The 20,051-nt window shown below is 44.2% G+C and overlaps 1 protein-coding gene across 1 annotated transcript in view; it reads left to right on the plus strand.

Annotated features, from left to right (window-relative positions):
- The window catches only part of SCFD2 (sec1 family domain containing 2), a 396,683-nt gene that overhangs the window by 336,624 nt on the left and 40,008 nt on the right, over positions 1-20,051 (plus strand). The gene's annotated exons all lie outside the window — the stretch shown is intronic.

The following is a 20,051-nucleotide window of genomic DNA, read 5'->3' on the forward strand; positions in this document are numbered from 1 at the left end:
TTTTTCCAGGTGACCACATGTGGATCTCCCCATTCTATTTTTAACAGCTGCATCATATTCTGTGTTATTAATTTAATCGTATGCATTGATGCACGTATTAAATAATTGTTTCTAATTATTCTCAATTGTAAGCCAGGCATAGCGACCACCTTTTTTTTTTTTAAGATTTTAATATTTGTTTGTTTATTTGTTTATTTATTTACTTCGGCTGTGCTGGGTCTTAGGTGTGGCACGCGGGATCTTCATTGCGGCACGTGGGATCTTAGTTGTGTCATGCAGGATCTTTAGTTGCGGCATGTGAACTCTTAGTCGCGGAGTGCATGCGGATCTAGTTCCCTGACCAGGGATCGAACCCGGGACCCTTGCATTGGGAGAGTGGAGCCTTAGCCACTGGACCACCAGGGAAGTCCTGCGACCACCTTTCTATATGCTTCTTTGTACCCAAGTAAGACTATTTCTAGGGTAGATTCCTAAAAGCTGAGTTGCTGGGTCAAAAGGCCTGTATATTTGTAATTTTAGTAGGTGCCATTCTATTGCCCTCCAAAATGACTTTACACATCTACATTTCCACCAGCCCTGTACATTACCATCATGCTTGATATGAGCAAGCTTTAAAGTGCTTGCAATTAATGGTGAAGGAAAAAATATATACTTTGATTTAATTAGACTTAATATTTAATGCCTTTTGAGAATTATCATATTAATAAATTCACACACACATGCGCAGAGGAACCCTTTGTCTGCCCATATGCTCGTGTCTAGCTTCACTGTAAATATGCCTTGTTCTAGCCTCAAGTCAGTACTTCCTCCAGAGCCCAATCTGAAGACAGACCAGATGACGCTAGATTCTGGGGGAAAAGGGGTGACTATTACATGAGGAGAGGTGAGGTAGACAGTGACTTCTGGAAAATATCCTTCCTACTGGTGTAAATTGATGCCTGGAAATGTCTTTCAGAAAACAAGTCCCTTTAGATTAAGCACTCACCCTTTGCAAAGAGACCTTCACTAACAGAAAGGAGTTGGTCTGTAACGTGAGAGCACTGCATGGCCTCCATAGGCCCTTTCAGCTCGAATGTTCCATGATTCCTCTATGAAATTCACTAGTTGACAGGAAACACAAGGCCTTGGGGGAGTGGAATTCAGGAGGGAGGAGGTAGTCAAGAAATCTCTGCAGCTAGGGCTGACGCAAGATTTGATTACCTTTGGGTAGTTTAAAGACATTGACTGCGGGAGGGACATGGTTAGGAGGACGCCTTCCACGTCCACCAGTGGACCTGGCCGTCACCTCATCTGCCTATAGCTCTGCTCAGAGGGATGTTTCTGTTCAAGCATTAGGCGTCAGCGCCCAGCTAATCAACTGCAATGTATTTAAAACCAGATTAAAAGTTGAAATAGCTCATCTGTGATGTCATGTAAGACACATGAGAAGAGAGGCCAGCCAATTATGTCACTGAGAGCAAAGTTTGGAAGATAAATGTATCATTAGAACAACAGATACAGGCAATTTGATTTTCTTTTATAGAAGAGTCATAACATCTATTTCTTTATAGGGTTGCATGGTTCTCTGGCACGGATTCTGAAGGATTAGAATAATATAGTTGATATTCTTTTTTGCCTGATAGTCTCTTCCTTTATTGCTTAACCCTATTTGTCAAGGTTCTACTCTTAAATCCCAGACATCTGGGGCATGAGAGGGAGCTTAACATTTCCAAGACATGGTTGTTATAAAGCAATATCATTTCCAGTGTCTTTCCCAGACCCTGACCTTTTGGGTGATGAGTTCTCTAACATCGTTGCAGCATGGAAATCTTTTTAAAAATGAGATAATATGTCATTTGGATGAATAAAGAAATAAAAGAATTCTCGGTCTTAGTCTCAATTGACATTAAGTATTGAGAGGTCTTATGCTTAATTATATTAATCCAGACACAACTAAAAAAGACAGAATGTGTTTAAAACTACAAGTGTTATCTGTCCCTCAATAAAGTTCGTTGAGAATATTTTTAGTGCATATCATCCTTGTCAATTTCTAAAGACTCATCTGCTGAATAATTGTCTACACCACTGATATTTCAACATCCTGGAGCTTTTATGTTTAGGCTCTCATTTCATTACACTGTTTGGTAAAGAAAATGTTCTCAGTGGGCTAAAAATAAAGGTGTACCATGCGTCTGAATTCACCCCTTCTCCGTGGTTCCTTTTTAGACATCCTGAAGGGTTGGGAAAGAACAGGGGAGTTGAGATGGATCCTACAGAGCCATTGCCATGTGAGTCAGGGTCTCTCTTCATGTTAGCCCTGTTATGCTAGGTTTTCATTTACATAATGGATAAACCCAATGCCTATCTTCTGCAGGGATTTTTTAAGTGACTAACACTTTAAAATGAGATTTGAGAATGCCATAGTCCTACTCTGGTCACGAAGGCCAGCAAGGCTGGAGTCTGACACTTGCCTTCTTGGGTTAGTCACACCATCTTGAATCATTGGCTTATTCTCACACCTTTGTTTTGTTTTGTTTTAATTATTTTTTATCATTTCAGAAGATTTTCTTTAGCAGCAGCAGGGTAATGTCCTAGTTAAATAATGCCAAATTCCCTTCTGCTTAGTGCTTTTTAAAATTTTTTTTTCTTTTCTCTTCCACGGTAGATTTATATAGGTCATATCCCTAGGTATCTTAAGCTATGTTATATGGGCAAAGCCTTTTTTTTTTTTTTTTGCGGTACGCGGTCCTCTAACTGTTGTGGCCTCTCCCGTTGTGGAGCACAGGCTCCGGACGCACAGGCCCAGCGGCCATGGCCCAGGGGCCCAGCCGCTCTGCGGCATGTGGGATCCTCCCGGACCGGGGCACGAACCCGTGTACCCTGCATCGGCAGGTGGACTCTCAACCACTGCACCACCAGGGAAGCCCAAAGTCTTTTTTTTTTTTTTTGAACTTTATTTTATTTATTTTTTTATACAGCAGGTTCTTATTAGTAATCCATTTTATACACATCAGTGTATACATGTCAATCCCAATCTCCCAATTCATCACACCACCACCACCCCCCACCACCACTTTCCGCCCTTGGTGTCCATACGTTTGTTCTCTACATCTGTGTCTCTATCTCTGCCCTGCAAACCGGTTCATCTGTACCATTTTTCTAGGTTCCACATATATGCGTTAATATATGTTATCTGTTTTTCTCTTTCTGACTTACTTCACTCTGTATGACAGTCTCTAGATCCATCCACGTCTCTACAAATGACCCAATTTCATTCCTTTTTATGGCTGAGTAATATTCCATTGTATATATGTACCACATCTTCTTTATCCATTCATCTGTCGATGGGCATTTAGGTTGCTTCCATGACCTGCTATTGTAAATAGTGCTGCAATGAACATTGGGGTGCATGTGTCTTTTTGAATTATGGTTTTCTCAGGGTATATGCTCAGTAGTGGGATTGCTGGGTCATATGGTAGTTCTATTTTTAGTTTTTTAAGGAACCTTCACACTGTTCTCCATAGTGGCTGTATCAATTTACATTCCCACCAAGAGTGCAAGAAGGTTCCCTTTTCTCCGCACCCTCTCCAGCATTTGTTGTTTGTAGATTTTCTGATGATGCCCATTCTAACTGGTGTGAGGTGATACCTCATTGTAGTTTTGATTTGCATTTCTCTAATGATTAGTTATGTTGAGCATCCTTTCATGTGTTTGTTGGCCATCTGTATGTCTTCTTTGGAGAAATGTCCATTTAGGTCTTCTGCCCATTTTTGGATTGGGTTGTTTGTTTCTTTAATATTGAGCTGCATGAGCTATTTATATATTTTGGAGATTAATCCTTTGTCCGTTGATTCATTTGCAAATATTTTCTCCCATTTTGAGGGTTGTCTTTTCGTCTTGTTTATGGTTTCCTTTGCTGTGCAAAAGCTTTGAAGTTTCATTAGGTCCCATTTGTTTTTTGGGTTTTTTTTATTTCCATTACTCTAGGAGGTGGATCAAAAAAGATCTTGCTGTGATTTATGTCAGAGAGTGTTCTTCCTATGTTTTCCTCTAAGAGTTTTATAGTGTCTGGCCTTACATTTAGGTCTGTAGTCCATTTTGAGTTTATTTCTGTGTATGGTGTTAGGGAGTGTTCTAATTTCAGTCTTTTACATGTAGCCGTCCAGTTTTCCCAGCACCACTTATTAAAGAGACTGTCTTTTCTCCATTGTATATCCTGGGCAAATCCTATTTTGATGAGGAATATTTTCATATCAAAATGCTCAGGATTGCTAAAATATTTCCAAGGCCAAGCCAGTGGCCCACTTGTTTTGAGAGGTATTCATTAGAGTAAAATGCTTTCTCCTTCGACCTCAGCCCCTCTCCCTCTAGTGTTAAATTGCCCAAAGACACAGACTATACCATTAACCTCCAAAGTAGAATTTTTTTCTCACCCCAACCCCATGAGCCTAGATGTGGCCTAGTGGCCCCTAACCTGAGACATTCCACCCAGGAGAGCCACGTATTTCTTCATTTCTAAATGGGAGGGATCTTCTGAAGCTCAGAATTCAGACCTGCATTGCTGAGTATAGTCAGAAGAAGCCTGAGCCGTTCTGGGGTCTATTCCTGGTCGTCACAGGCCTCAGACCGGTTGGTGCTCAACAGTCCCCAAGCTTCCCTAGGCGCCTTTCTACCTCCGCAGCTTCTGTTCATTCCCTACAGATCATCAGGTCAACAGTGGCTGAGTGACTGTTTCATGTCAGGCCCTGTATAAGACCTGGTGAGTGTGGCAAAGAGTCGTAGATGAGCAGGGAAGACCAGCAAGCCAATTGCCCTCAGTCCTTGTGACTTGGGGTGCCAGCCGCCAGCGAATGCGTGCTCTCTGCTTGGGTTTGAATTCCCGAGCCAGCTGTGGAGGGAGTGAGGGCTGCTGTTCCCAGCAGGGTGGAGCTGCCTCTCTCGGCTTCTGCGGGTGCCTTGATGTCATCAGCCAGTGGCATCAGGCCACCACAGTTGTGTGTGTCGGGGTGAAGCACATGGCATGTTCTCACCAAGTGTGTGCAGGGCATGTCTTTGTTTGGCCCTCCTCTCTCATTTGCTTTCCTAGATTTCCCTTCTCTGCTGTGTGGGGGTTTTTTTGGTTTTTTGTTTTTTCCTTCCATGACTTGGAGTATACTCTCAAGCCCCACGCCATCCTTGCCCTAGCCAAATAGCTCATACACCACACTGAAATTGCTGCTTTCCTCGTCTGTAGCCGGCACTGGACTGTCCGCTCCTCGGGGTAGGGACCATAGCCACCTTCTTCACTCCAAGAATCCTGCTACAGTGCCTGACACACAGTAAGCATGCTGTACGTGTTTGGTGAATGACTGGATGACTGAATGCCTTTCCCACCTAGTGGTCCTATGTTTGGCCTTTAGAGGAATCTAGTTGCATATGCTTTTGTTGACAGCATTGTATAATCAGAAAATTCAGACAAACTTGAATTTGAAACTCACCTCTGTCACTCACTAGCTATATATCCTTGGCTAAGTCCCATTCCCTCTCTGAACTTCAGTTTCTATGTCTGTAAAATGGAGGTCATACCTACTTCTCAGTGTTGCCAAGAAGATTAGGTATGATAACATGTAAATACCTAAAATATAGTAATGGTCAATGTTTGTTTTCCTTTCCCTTCTAATTGGCTTTATAGATTCTTCATTCATTCCTCTTTGCACCCAGAATTTGGAGGGTAGGTGTTTGTAATAGTTACAATGGGCTAAACACAAACGACCCCAGAATCTCAGTGGTTTAAAACAACACTGGTAGTTTCTTCTCTGTGCTCTGCGTCCACCTCTGGTGTGCAGGGGCTCTGCCAGACGGCCAGAGACCTGCTCTCCATCTGGCCTCCATGATCACTGAGGCAGGGGGAAGGGGAGGTGGTAACCCGCACACAGGCTTTTAAAGGCTTCCCCTCAGAAGTGGCACATGTCACTGCCACTCATATTTGACAGCCCAAAGTAAGCCCCACGGTCCCACCTCACTCAGGGACACGTGTAATCAATCCTACCACACACCAGAAAGAGGAGACCAGGGTGTCGTTGATTAAACACCAGTGACCACCCTGTAATATTTAAGATGAGTTAACTTTAAAAGTACCATGAAATATTAAGTTACTGTGACCTCGATTGAGAGTGAGGACTGTTGAGCAAATCTTAGTCAGGAAGATTGTAATGACGACTGGATAGCCTCCTCAAGAAAACAGATCATTTTAAGGATATTAAGTGTTAGTTATTAGCTATGGGCACTCGAGTTGCGGTCCAGGCTTTAATATTCATCACAACAGGCAGCAGAGCCCTCTGCTTGTTAGATTACTGATCACTAGATTAGCCCTAGTCTCAGTATGCGCTTGCAGGTAGTAAAAATACGTTTCTTTCCAAATAACCTAGGACTTAAACTTGTCATAATGTAAACTGACCCTTCTAGCTCTTTGCTTAAATTTGGGCTATTCTACTGTGTTTATGCTGTACTTTTTATCATAATCATTTAGTTGTTTATTGATTGTCTGCTGTGGTAAAAGAGTCTGGACTCTGGGTCCTGACTGCCTGGGTTCAAATTATGGTTCTGCCATTAATTGGCTGTGTGGCCTTGGGCAAGTTACTCAACCTCTCTGTGCCTCATTTTTCTCAGCTGTGAAATGGGGGTGATGATAGTATCTACCTATAGGATAGTACTGAGGATTAAATGAATTAATACCTATAAAATACTTAGAATAGTACTTGACACATAAGTGCTCAATAAATGTTAACTATTATCATCATTTTTAGGCAAAGTGGTGGAAATACAAAGGAAATCCGATGCAGGAAGAAGTTTTTATGTTTTATTTGCTGTTGCTTAGAACAGAGCCGCACATCAGGCACTCAGTAGATATTTGTTGAGTGAATCAATGAATGGGCTCTGCCCTGGTGACATTTAAATCCAGCCTAACCCTCGATTCCTTCCTTGGAATAATACGAGAACTTCCTTCTCTCAAATGTACCGTAGCCAACCTTGAATTTTCAGGTCAGCACAGCTCTTGACCTCCCTGACCAGGGGTTTTAATTTTCCCTTCACTTGCCAACTTTCCAACAAATTCTGCCGCCCATTCCAATCCTGGGCTTCACGGGCTGCCCTTCTCTTCGCACCCTCCGTGGGTGACCCTGGCGTGACAACATTGACTTCTCACACAGAGGCTGGTGGCCGCGAAGCCACTCCTCGCGAAGGAGACTGAGTCAACACATGCAAGTTGCTGAGCACACAGCGAGAGCTCAGTACCCACAGCAAGAGCCACTGGAGTGGCCGTGTGGGCTTTGCAGAAGCCCCTGGAGTGGCCACAGCAAGATGAGGCTGCTGCTAGAGGCTTCCTGCCTCGAATGGGCCCTGAGGCTTTTCACAGCCAGTAACCAGACTGCCATGGCCACAGCCAGCAGTTCTCCGTAGAGGTTCGGTTTGGTCTGGTTTCCTTTTGGTTTCTTTTTTGGTTTTGGGTTTTATCTTTCTTCCGGAAGAGTTACACGTTTGTGATCTAGCTGCACGTTCCATTTACTGACCAAATCCTGGGTGCCTGGCTCTGCACGAGGCACGAAACCCACTGCGGTTCTGAGAACTGTCTCATTTTACCAGCTGACAATGAACCCTTTGAGGGACACGACTGTTCCGCAAACCTGGTCCTGAGCTATCATCGCCCAGTTGCTTCACCTGCAGGGAGGCAAGCACTGGGGGCAGAAATGAAGGCAGTTGTGGGCTGGTGTGTGAAGAGAGAGTTCAGATGTTACAAACCTGGACAATTTCCCCAGTGGGGGCCCCAAAGAAATCCTAGCCATTTGGAGTTTTTATTTCTAAACTCCCTGTCGACTCCCTTGCCCTTCAGGGAAACAAGAAGCTGAGACCTTGTTTGCTCTTCAGTGTATATCCCACTTTCAGGTCCCAGAGCTGGCTGGAGCTCAGCAGTTCTTCCACCCTCCCCTTACCCATCCTTCAGGGGAAAGAGCTCTGAGCCAGGCCCCTCACTCACCCTCCATGACACATGGTGGACATAGAGTAACTGCGAAAACAGCTGTGGGCTTAAGAATGTCCCTGCCCAGAAGCAAGTGAAAACCTGGAACCCCTGAGCCTCTGTGATAATTCATTTTTGTCGGCAGAGTTTAAATCGCCCCGTAGACGTGCGAGTCATCTGAGCCATCTCCATCAGAGGGTGGAGGAGATGGGTGAGAGCCCACCTGAGACTGGACTGGGGTTGGCACAGGTAGAAGCGCCTAGAAGCCTGCAGACAGCAGCCCGCTCTGCCCGTCAGGAAGCCTGGCTCTGTCCTCAGGGTTGCCCCTTCCAGACCCCAGCTCCCCCTTTCACTGGGACCTGAGCTCAGAGTTGCAGAAGGCAGGCCTCTGCCTATAAGCTTTCCTGGGTTCCCTGCTTTTGCTTCTGGGGTCCGCCCTCAAGGCTCCTCCTGCCCCCAAAAGAGACGAGGGCAATGGTGGTATTCCTCGTCTTCCCCTCCATGCCAGGGGCCACTGGCAAACCTCTCTGGACTGTGTCCCATCTCCGAATCAGGCACGGCTGACCTCCACGCTAAACCGTGCTGCCTCCAAAAGAAAATACAGAAAAGTGATAGATAAGAGGCCTCATTTAGTGGGAGCTTAAATTTCAGGCGTAGCAATGCTGGCTCAGCTCAATGGCGATTTACAACGACAGGTGCAGGGGAGCCTAGATTGAGGCTGAGAGTGATTTTTGTGTGTCTTGGGGGAGGGGCAAGGCGGGGTCTCATTTGATCTGGCTGTTACCAGAAGAAAAATAAACTCCATTTGCCCTTCCATTCTTTTAAGAAACAAAAGGGATGAAAGAAACTTGAGGCCTATAAGCTTCCCTTTTCATTCTTCTCTTTTTCTCAGATAGATCAGAAAATGATTCCATATTATTAACCACCTAGCCTTCCCCAAAAATATAAATAAAGAGACACTACTGTCCCTGCATACTTACAAACCTCATGACAACAAGCTCAGTGAGGCTGGAGCTCAGGAAATATAATGGAAAAGAAAAAACTTAGATTTTTTTTCTTTTTTTTTTTTAAAGCTCCTCTAAATGATGGTGAGAATAAGAGGCAGGGGAAGGCCAGACAGTCATTTGAAAGGCTTTTAAATGTGCCATGATTTGGACTTCTGATTTCATCCTTTTCTACAAACGAACGATTAGCTGTAGCACAGGTTTGTGTAATTAGCAGACAGGCCAAACCCTGAGTGATTTATTCACTGTAACTTGGACAAGAAAGCATTGACCAGGGACTTCCCTGGCAGCCCAGTTGTTTGGACTCCGCGCCTCCGCTGCAGGGGACATGGGTTCAATCCCTGGTAGTGGAACTAAGATCCTGCGTGCCACGCGGCACAGCCCAAAAAAGAAAAAAGCATTTCCCAGTGGCGCATCACAGCTAAAAACAACACCGTATTATTCCCACACTCACAATTTTATTGGCATTTCTAGAATAAGGTACAACCTTATTTCTTAAGAATCCTTCACAGGCAATGGACCTTTGGTACTGTTTGTAAAACTGGCAACGAGACTGGGCCTGGGCTAAGTAAGATTCAGAAAGAAGCAGAAAGAGTGTACCTTGATGTGGTCCTTCACAGCTTCCTTCTTGGCCTACTCCTCCAGGAAGCCTTCCAGGCCATCTTCTTGGGGGAGCCCTAGGCCTCTGCTGCAGCTGCGTCAGGTAGAATCACCCCTACCCCCAACACACACACATTTCTGCACTGGAGAATAGGGAGGGACAGAGTGTGCAGGGTAACGAAATGCAGGGCTGGTAGCGGGTGGTGGTACATGAGGAGGACAGGTGGGATTGGCCTCAGCAGGTCTTGGAAGGAGCATCTGGGCTTCCATTTCCCTCTCTCTGAAATGCCAAACTAGCTCATTGGTTCTGAAACTGTGCCCTGGGGGAATACTATTCCCTGCTAAAATCAAATGATGGCGGTCTTCACTCAATTTAACGAAAAATAAAGCAGATCAGATTTACCCCACCGTAAGTTTCTACCTATTCTGTGTTTTCTTACCTTTGTTGCTGCTTCAGCTTTTGTAGCACCCCAAAAAGAACAGACAAGAAGCGAGCAAATATTAACAGAAGAGCTGCCAGCTGTGCTCAGCTCATGGCCGTGCTCTGGTGCCGCCTTGACGTGCGTGTAGCATAGCCTTGTTTTCTCCTAGTCTGGAAAACGAGATCAACAGTAGTCATTGTCACAGTGGTCTCTGAGGCTCCCAGGTGCTGTGTCACCTGACAGCTTGTGAAAAGAACCAGATGCAGGTGATCTCTCAAGTCAGCTTTGAGAGGCCAGCACTCCATGTCCAGCTATTCAGAACCACCAGAAATGTCAGCACGCTTTGAACGGGGACTTATGGTATCAATGGCAAGTTAGTAAATCAGTAGAATTCATTCAACAGAATAAAAACAGTCAACCTATTAGGAAGCATTGGGAGTGAGATACGGGTTTGAGATGGTGTCTGTGATTACTGTTAAGGAGCTGCCCTCCTTGGGACTGGGCAGGTTCATGACCATGAGCTTAAGTGGTTACGTGGGCATTTCTCCCACTTGTGGCAGGCTTCATTCCTGGAAAAGGGGCCCAAAGTCGAAATGATATGAGGGAAATCTGATTTTTCCTATGGTGATAGCTCCGATAATAGGAGATTGTGTAACTGATCAAAAATCAATGCCTACCTTTTTGAAAGAAATAGCCTCAGGACTTCCCTGGCGGTCCAGTGGTTAAGACTCCACGCTTCCACTGCAATTCGATCGCTGGTCCTGGAGCTAGGATTCCACGTGCTGCACAGCGCAGCCAAAAGGAAAGAAAAGAAATAGCCTCAAACCTGGTATTTTATTTACTCTGAATGCTGAACTTCACAGTCCCCTTGTCTAAGGTGACTTGGATTGATTTAATAGGATAACATAATAACCGACGTGAAATTGTACTACTTAACATGATGCGGCATCACAGCAGTTTTTATACTTAATTAACCCTTCCTTAATTAACCACATAAACTCTTAAGATAAAGAGACTGTGTTGGTATAGTTAGGGTAGTCATAAAAGCTGCTTTGGAGAGACTTTTCAGAAGCATCTTGGAGGAAATGCTTTGGAATGGTTGGGGCCGTTTCCTTATTTCTGCAGTGACCCAGGGTTATTGGTCTTGCTGCCTCCTTGGCTCTTCCTGAGGCAGCACAGACATTCAGGATCAAGAGGCTGCTTGTCCCGCTGCCTCCATCCTGCCTTCTGGGCCTCACTGGCAACTTGACTTTGTTCCCTGCCTTAATGAAAGATGCAAGTTCCAAAGCGTATTCCTGACGACGTTCCTTCCTTCAGGTTTCCCCCACCGCATGTCAGACCTTGGGCTAGAATTCTGGGCAGTCACATTCTCTCGCGGCTGTACAAGACTTTCCACGTCCGCCACACCTCCCCAAACTGCCTAATAATAATAGATTTCAGCTGTCATTTCTTCCCTGTTTCCAACTGTTATAAAAAGCTGAATTTGCTGGAGGCTTAAAAAAGTAGTGGGACTGGTTTTGTGTTCTGTTATATATTTTAAGATGATAGCTGATACATTTAAAAGATTATACTATATATATATATATATATTATAAAGCATAATTACATAATAAACACCCATGAACTCATCGCCCTATCCCAAAGGGTCCTTACCCGCCCACCTCCTCCCCCAGCGGTAACCACTTTCTGAAGCTTGTATTTATCACTGCCTTTCTTTTAAAAACAGTTTTATCTCATATGCACGTATACCCAAACCATGTAGAGTTTAGTTTTGCTTATTAAACAGACGAGCCAAATTTATGCAGCCAATTGAGTTGCTCTTCGCCGAGCAAAGCCTTTATGAGAGCTGATCCACTCACACGTGGAGGCTGCACTTGCTCAGACCCATCTGCGAGCCCTTTGTTTGAAATTTCCTGCAGAGATAGTTTATCAGCTCCTCAAGAATCACACTTTATGGCATGTTTGGTCTGATTCAGCTCTTTTTCCCATTATCTCTCTGTTTTCCCCATTCATTTATTTAAGGAATATTTCGTGGGTGCTTCTAGGAACCAGGCGCTATGCTAGAGACCAGCGGAGAACCAGGGAGAGCCCCGGCTTCCCTGGAGCATGTCGCCACCCCTCCCCTCCTTTCCTCCTCTGTCACTGGAGCAATAACTAGAGGCCACAGGCTAAGGAGATTCCAGGACACTGAGCAGGATCCAGTGAACCAAGGGGGCATGGGACCGATGTGGCCTGAGAGCCCGAGGGGAGACCTATGGAGGGACTTCCGGGGGTGGTCCAGTCTCCACGGGCCCTGCCTTGGGCCCTTTGTGGCCTCACCGGGACACCTTCTGACCCTGATTTTCTTTGTTAGGCCAGGCTCACTAACACTGTCATCCAAGCATACATACGTTATCTCCGCACCCACTGAGGAGCCCCTGCCGTGTAGTGTAGATCAAGGATCCTACAAGGAAAGAGGAAGTCAGCCCTGTAAGACCTGAAGGCTGATTAAAAAAAAACAGATTATGGTTTTTTTATGTTAGAAGAGCTTAGAAGTCACACTAGGTCATTAAATATTAGATTGATGACACAGATACATTGCCCTGTAGTATAAATATGAGACCTCAGAAATACGTGTGTATAATATTTTTCATTTATATACAATATAATGTATAATATAAATAATACATATATATAATTCATGTGTTCTCAACCAGTCTCCACACGACCCATTCACCAAAATAACTTACATCCTGCGATCCCTCAATAAAGTAGAACAACTCAGGCCAAAACTCTGACCCCCTCAGAGCTCTAAGGCAACCTCCGCTTGCCTGGGCACATCTGCTCATCCTGGTTGAGCTGTGTGATTCCCAGGAGCCAGCTATGTTTGTTCCCAAACCTGCTTATGCCAGTTGTATTTGTTATTAAATAAATTAAATGTTTAATTAAATGTTCTCTGAGGAAATATGAATTCAAAATAAATTGTTTCAGAGAAAACCAAATTGAATGCTTTGAAAGACTCAGTAAAGATGAATCATTTTAAACATGCTTTTGAATTAGGTATGAACAGGATGATTGTGAAAGATTGAAGGGAAAAAAACCCATTAAAATCTAGAAGAATTCTGTTCTCAGATTGTGCTACAGGGGTCTAACTTCTTATTCCACTTTAAATGGACTAAAATTGGAAATTATACACAGTACATAATTTTTTTAAAAAAAGAACTCTAATCAGCAGATAATACTCAAACAAAAGACTTTTCTCAAAAGAGTAGTGAACAAACAGATGTTTGTGTTTTAATTTTAAACAAAGTTATACGTACACACAAATACACATATATGTGTATGTATACGTGTGGGAGAGAGATCAATTTTTCATGATCCCCCTCTTTAAATGACTTCTAGTCACCTATTGGTCCCAATCACATTTGAAAAAGAGAACTTCTATTATAAATATTACCAGGACTTCCCTACTCAAGAGTGGTTTTACACAGTCAACCTCCCGAAAAGATTTCAGATGTGACACCACTTGCTAAGGTTTATTTGGTTTTTTATTTTGTTTGGTTTTGTTTTCATTTGCCAACCTTTTATAGAGAGCCATGAAAAAGGGCTCCATCTTTAAAACAATGGTTTGAAAAGAGAGAAAAGGCAATGTCGGACAGCCAGATGGATGAGGGAGGTCATGACTTCCCAGCGCTCTGCCCTTTCTGCTTTCTGGCCGCATTGCCCTCCCAAGCCAGCCTTTTCTCTAACTGCCCCAGGAGCCCACAGAGATGGGTCCCCTGCTGCCAGGGGTTTGCTGAGAGACACAAGGGTGGGATGCAAATTGGAAAATGGACCTGATGTTCTCAAACTCTGGGCCAGAAGAAGGATGAGGAGGCCATCCTTGGATAATTTGGGTCCAGATAAGAAAAGAACCCCTTGAACAGGCTCAGCTGATATTCTTTGACCCCAGCTCTTCTCAATCAGATATAAGGGACTTCTACAACTGTGACGAGAATAATATCACTCAATAGGGAGACATTTAAAATCCAATTCCAGCCATGTCCCCCAGCTTATCCAGCCATACAGGTTCCACGTGTGTGTGTGTGTGTGTGTGTGTGTGTGTGTGTGTGTGTGTGTGTGTGTGTGTGTGTGTGTGTGTGTGAAGGCCTTAAGTGAGGGTGCTTCATCTCTAATCCAGACTGAAGCTTTGGATAAGGCAGCCTCCTGATACAAGATTCTTCATTTTCCTGAATACCTAAGAAATAAAACCAAACTTCTGGAAGCCAGGCTCTTTTGAAAAAGTTCCCCATGCTCCAGAAAGGTTCAACGCTGCTCCGTGAGAGAACCAAACAGAAGGACTTAGGCAGACTGGAGTGAGGAGTCCAGCAAACAGGAGGGAAGGGGGCAGGGCACAACCTCTGAAAGAATGACATAGCCTGAGGACATGACATAAGCTGATTAGAACCAAAAGGGTCCAAGATGGTGGACAAGTCGACGTACACTAGACCTTGAGCCTCAGTATATGCTCATTGTGCTACATCAGCAAGCTAAATGACACACCCACGGGCGCCATGACAGTTCCAAGACCCACCATAAAGATCAAAAAGTGGGTGGTGGCCCAATTCCTGGAAATCCCTTCCCGAAATAGCTGGAATACTCCTCCCACTCATTAGCCTATGAAATTACCCACCCCTCTAAAAACTGACAACACCATACCCTGGTATTTTTCTCACCTTCTGAGATGGCCCACACTCTGTCTGTGGAGTGTGTTTCTCTCTAAATAAATCCACTTCTTACCTATCACTTTGTCTCTCACTAAACTCTTTCTGTGATGAGACATCAAGAAGCTGAGCTTCATTAAGTCCTGAAACCAGGCATGTGATCTCAGTTGGAAGACTGTGGGTTTTGGCTGGGTTTGAGTCCCAATCTGAGTTTGGGCCGGGTTTGAGTCCTGGCTGCGTGGGTTCAAGTCCCAGTCTGAGGTGCATGGTTTCAGATCCCTGAGCTCTTCAGCCTTCTCTCCATTTTACCTTTGTTTTTGCTGGAAATGTGGGTCCCTGCAGTGCACAGAGCCATGGAAACCGCTGTCCTCCCTCTGCCGAGGTAAAGCAACTCCAGTAAGTGGAGACGGGTGAGAGGGGGACGAGGGCGGGCAGATGTGGACACAGGAGCCCTATTTTGTTGCTCCGAGGAGTAACTGGACCCCTGCCCAAGAGATCCCCAAGCCCTCCAAAGAAAGAAATTGCAGGGGCATGAGTCATCCCCTATTTTAGGCGAACACAGGGGTGCCCTGCGGGACTGAGGGCCTCCCTTATCAAGGAGCAGGCAACTGAAGTACGCAGATTGTGCTTGGCCAAAGGCTAGGATCAGCTTCTGGTTTATTATCTATTTAACTAAGTGGATTAAATGAGAATTGACTGGAATTGTACACTTAGGGGTCCCTTACAAAACACCGTTATCTCATAAGCTGGCTTAATGGAACAGGCTGTCCGGGGCTTATTAGAAGTAACTGAATACAGTGCCTTACAGGGCAGAGATCCAATGGAGGGTGTGGGGCAGGCCCGGGAGATCCCACACCTTGTGTGGCCACAAAAGATGGGCCTGGGGTATAACTGCAAACCATACTATTAGCGTCTACCCCCAGAGACAGGCCCAGATCTTCCCAGGAAGAGAGGCATCTGCCATTCACTCCACTGTTAAAGCACTTCTTCGATATTAAGGGTGAACTAAGTGCTTTACTGATCTTTTATGTATGTGGACTCCAGCACATATGAAAGACCGCAGAGTAGAGTGGTTAACACAACCATCTTGGGCATTAGACTGCAAGAGTTTACATCTTAGCTTTACCACTTACTACTTGAGTGACTGTGTGTCACTTGACTTCTCTATGGCTCAGTTTCCCCATCTGCAAAATGGGGATGATAGTAGTACCTACCTCATTGGGTTTCTGAGGAGATTAAGTGAGCTAATACGTATAAACTTCTTAGAATAGTGTCTGGCATAAGTGATTCTATACGTGAGCTTTCAGTGATTATAGCTTTTACACCAGAAAAGAATTCATCCCATTTCATAGCTTTTGCACCCGCATCTCCTTTAGCTATTAATTGCAGCATGATATGGAATGAGCTGCGCTCACAGAGGAGATATTCTGAATGGTAGGAGGCAGTGTATGTGGAGGAGGTCAGGGCTGTGATCAGAGAGACATTTTGCTGGAGATGGTGATGCGATCTTACACGTCATTTATCTTCTCTTATCCCCATTTCTGTGTGTGTGTGTGTGTGTGTGTGTGTGTGTGTGTGTAGACTTTCATTATAGGGTTTAGGTAAGTGAATGTAAATTCTGCTTTTGGTGAAGATTGATATAATTATGAAGATGCTCAGAGATGAGACCCCTTTGGCCTGGTGTCCCAGAAACATGTACATTTTAGAGGACTTGCTTTGAGGATAACAGACACGTCGGAAAGGATCGCTGGACAGACCCACTGGACAGAAGTTGCCCTTGTGCAGTTGGTTTGAACAATGGAGATAATTGACTGTTTTTCAGGAAGGTTTTAGTTTATTTGTAAATTTTGTACTTTTTTTTCTTTGACAGTGTTATTTTTCTGTTGGGTTCTTTGACAGTGTTATTTTTCTGTTGGGTTCCTTTGAGTTCAATTTACCTGTAATCTGTAAACATTTCTTCTATCAACAACCTGCTCCACAATTGACCTAACTCTTCAGAATTACACAGCCTTTGCTTAAACTACTTCCAACGTATAAGCTACAATTTCCATGTATAATTTATAATTTTCAGTACTCTATAATCCAGATGATTCTATTCCACTCAGCCTAATGGATGAACATTACAGTCCTCACTTTTCAAAAAGTTGAAGGAGACCATATGAAAATTTGTACGAACCTTTCTGTTCTATAGAATTACTTTAAATTTAAGAAGTTTAGCCTATTAGCTGAATTGTGTTTTAGAATTGAAACACCATGCGTGGTGTTACAACTAGTAATGCTTTCTTCTTGTTTCCATGCCATTTTTAATTTAAAGGAGTAGTAGTACATAGTATACAACACTTAGATATAATTGATGTAATTTCCCATATTTTAAATGGCTCAGGCTGGGAGTTTAAGGAAAGAAGCCACATGAATCAGTGAGAAGCCATAACCTTCCAGGGTTTCTTCTGGCTGATTATTGACTAATGCACAAATTGATGTGTCTCAACTGAGCTGCAATGCCAAGGGCAAGCATGGTATGATATTGATAGATGCTCTGGACCTGTGGATCTCACCTTTTCTTGGTTATGAACCTCTTTAAGAATAAGGAGGAAGTTGTGGACATGCTTCTCAGAAAATGACACAAAGCTTGGCATAGAATTCTAGAGAGTGTACACGAACTCCCTGAATTTTCTGTCGAATCCCTGCTTCCCCACTGGAGTTCACTGAACACGGGGAGGCTTCCTCTCACTAGGCTTGACCACCCTTTTGATTTTTTTTTTTTTTTTTTTTTTTTTTTGCGGTATGCGGGCCTCTCACTGTTGTGGCCTCTCCCGTTGCGGAACACAGGCTCCGGACGCGCAGGCCTAGCGACCATGGTTCACGGGCCCAGCCGCTCCACAGCATGTGGGATCTTCCCAGACCAGGGCACAAACCTGTGTCCCCTGCATCGGCAGGCGGACTGTCAACCACTGCGCCACCAGGGAAGCCCCTGATTTTGTTAATGACAGTGAGTTGGACATTTCTGGAGACCAGGAAATAGAGACTGGTCAGAGGATTTTTATGATACAATAAGAAATATGCATATTGGTCTTTGTCCACAGTTCCTAGCACACAGCTCTTAAAACCCTTGGAATTTCCAGAATGATGAGAGTGTCTTATATGCTAATGGGATGATTGGTGGTTGGGGGAATAATAGCTTCAGGATGGGAGCTGGTTGCCAGAAAAACCAAGGCATGTTTAGAGTAGTGGAACTTTCAGCACTACCCCCGCAACTTCCAGAGTGAAGAGAGCAGCTGAGAGATGCATTAATCACCAGTGGCCAATAATTTAATCAATTGTGCCTATGTAGTGAAACCTCCATAAAGTCTCCTAAACAATAGTGTTTGAAGAGCCTCTTGGTTGGTGAACACATCAAGATACTGGGCAGGTGGAGCACCTGGAGAAGGCATGGAAGTCCTGCTCTCCTTCCCCCATACCTGGCCCTCTGCATCTCTTCCATTTGACTGTTCCTGAGTTGCATCCCTTGTAATAAACTGGTCCCAGTAAGTAAAGCACTTTCCTGAGTTCTGTGAGCTGTTCTAGCAAATCATTGAACCTGAGGAAGGGGTCATGGGAACCCTTGATTGATAGGTCAGGAGTGCAACGGGCAACCTGGGATTTAAACTTGGCACCTGAAGTGGGGGCAGTCTGGGTGGGGTCTGCACTAACTCTACATAGCTAGTGGCAGAATTGATTTGAATTGTAGGACACTCAGTTGATGTGTGGAGAGTTAGAGAATTGGGTGGTGTAGGGGGAAAAGCCCACACATTTGGTGTCAGAAGTGTGAGTAAAAACAGTTCAGAATTTTGCCCTCCCTTTAAGAGTTATATACAGTGTTCCACAGTTATTGAAAGTACAGGCTCAACTATCTACACAGTGTCTGCTGCCATTGGCTTCCTTTGGATGTTCCTATGTACTTTAGATACACTCCATTTTAGTTGAAGCTTGTTTAGATCTACCTCTACTTCCTAAAAACTTCTCTCTTTATCAAAATTAACAAGTATCTCCTCACTTCATATCCACTAGGAGAGCTACAATCAAGAAGATAGTTGATAACAAGCATTTTTGAGGATGCAGAGAAAACCCTCTTACACTGAGGGTGGGAATGTAAAATGGTGCTGTCACTTTGGAAAACAGCCTAGCAATTCCTCAAACGGTTCAATACAGAGTTGCCACATGACCCGGAAATTCTATTCCTAAATATGTACCCAAGAGAAATGAAAATGTATGTCCACACAGAAACTTGTACATGTAAAACTAGAAGCATTATTCATAATAGCCGACATGTGGAAACACCCAAATGTTCATCAACCAATGAATGGATATTTAAAATGTGGTATATCTATACAATGACTATTAGTCAGCAATAAAAAGAAACTAAGTGCTGATGCATCCTACAACTTGGATGAGCCCTGAAAACATTGTGCTAAGTGAAAGAAGCCAGTCACAAAAGACCATATATTCTATGATTCCATTTATATGAAATGTCCAGGGTAGGGAAATCCATAGAGACAGAGAGCAGATCAGGGGTGCCAGGGTCTGGGGGTAGGGGGAAAGGGGGAGTGGCAGTTAACAGGTATGGAGTTTCTTGTTGAGGTGATAAAAATGTTCTAAAGTTGATTGTAGGAATGATGATTGTACAGCTCTGTGAATATACTAAAAGCTATTGAATTGTGCACTTGAAATGGGTTAACTGTGTGATGTATGAACTGAACCTCAATAAGTGTGTTCTGAAAAAAAGAATATAGATTCTGGACCCAAGCTGCCTGTGTTAAAATCACCCTGGCAGCTCTGGTGTCCCGAGATAAGGATTTGGGTGCAAGTACTGTATTTGAGAAGATGTCCTAGGCAGTGTGGTCAGGACGTAGGGAAGTGAGACAGGAGAGGAAGGAAAGCCAGTAGAGGAGGCATTCATGAGTGAGTTACTGTTGGGGGCAACTGGGGCTCAGTCCTACTGGCCCCTCCATAAGGCTATGGAGACCACAATTCAGAATGGTACCCCCCAAGCGATGAGAAAGCTCTGTTGTTTCTGAGTGCTGACTTCTATGCTTCTAACCAAAGAAAGGCCCCAGACAGGAGGAGAGATACACAGAGACAGAGACAGACAGACACAGAGACAGACACGCAGGTACTTGAGGCAGGAAGCAGAGGGCACAAGAACTGTTCCCCAAACGTACAGGTGAACCAGTCCAGAATGACTGAACGAACATGGGCTGAACATAGACAGTGTGCTGATGGGAGTGTTCCTTAATCTGTCTGGCCCTCAGCTCCCTCATCCTTTGTATGGGGGAAAGAATAGCTCCTGTCTCATAAGGGTGATGTGGGGATTGATGAGTTCATGTATCTGCAA

The sequence above is a fragment of the Lagenorhynchus albirostris genome, chromosome 4 (assembly GCF_949774975.1).
Source record: "Lagenorhynchus albirostris chromosome 4, mLagAlb1.1, whole genome shotgun sequence".
In the NCBI taxonomy this organism is placed as follows: Eukaryota; Metazoa; Chordata; class Mammalia; order Artiodactyla; family Delphinidae; genus Lagenorhynchus; species Lagenorhynchus albirostris.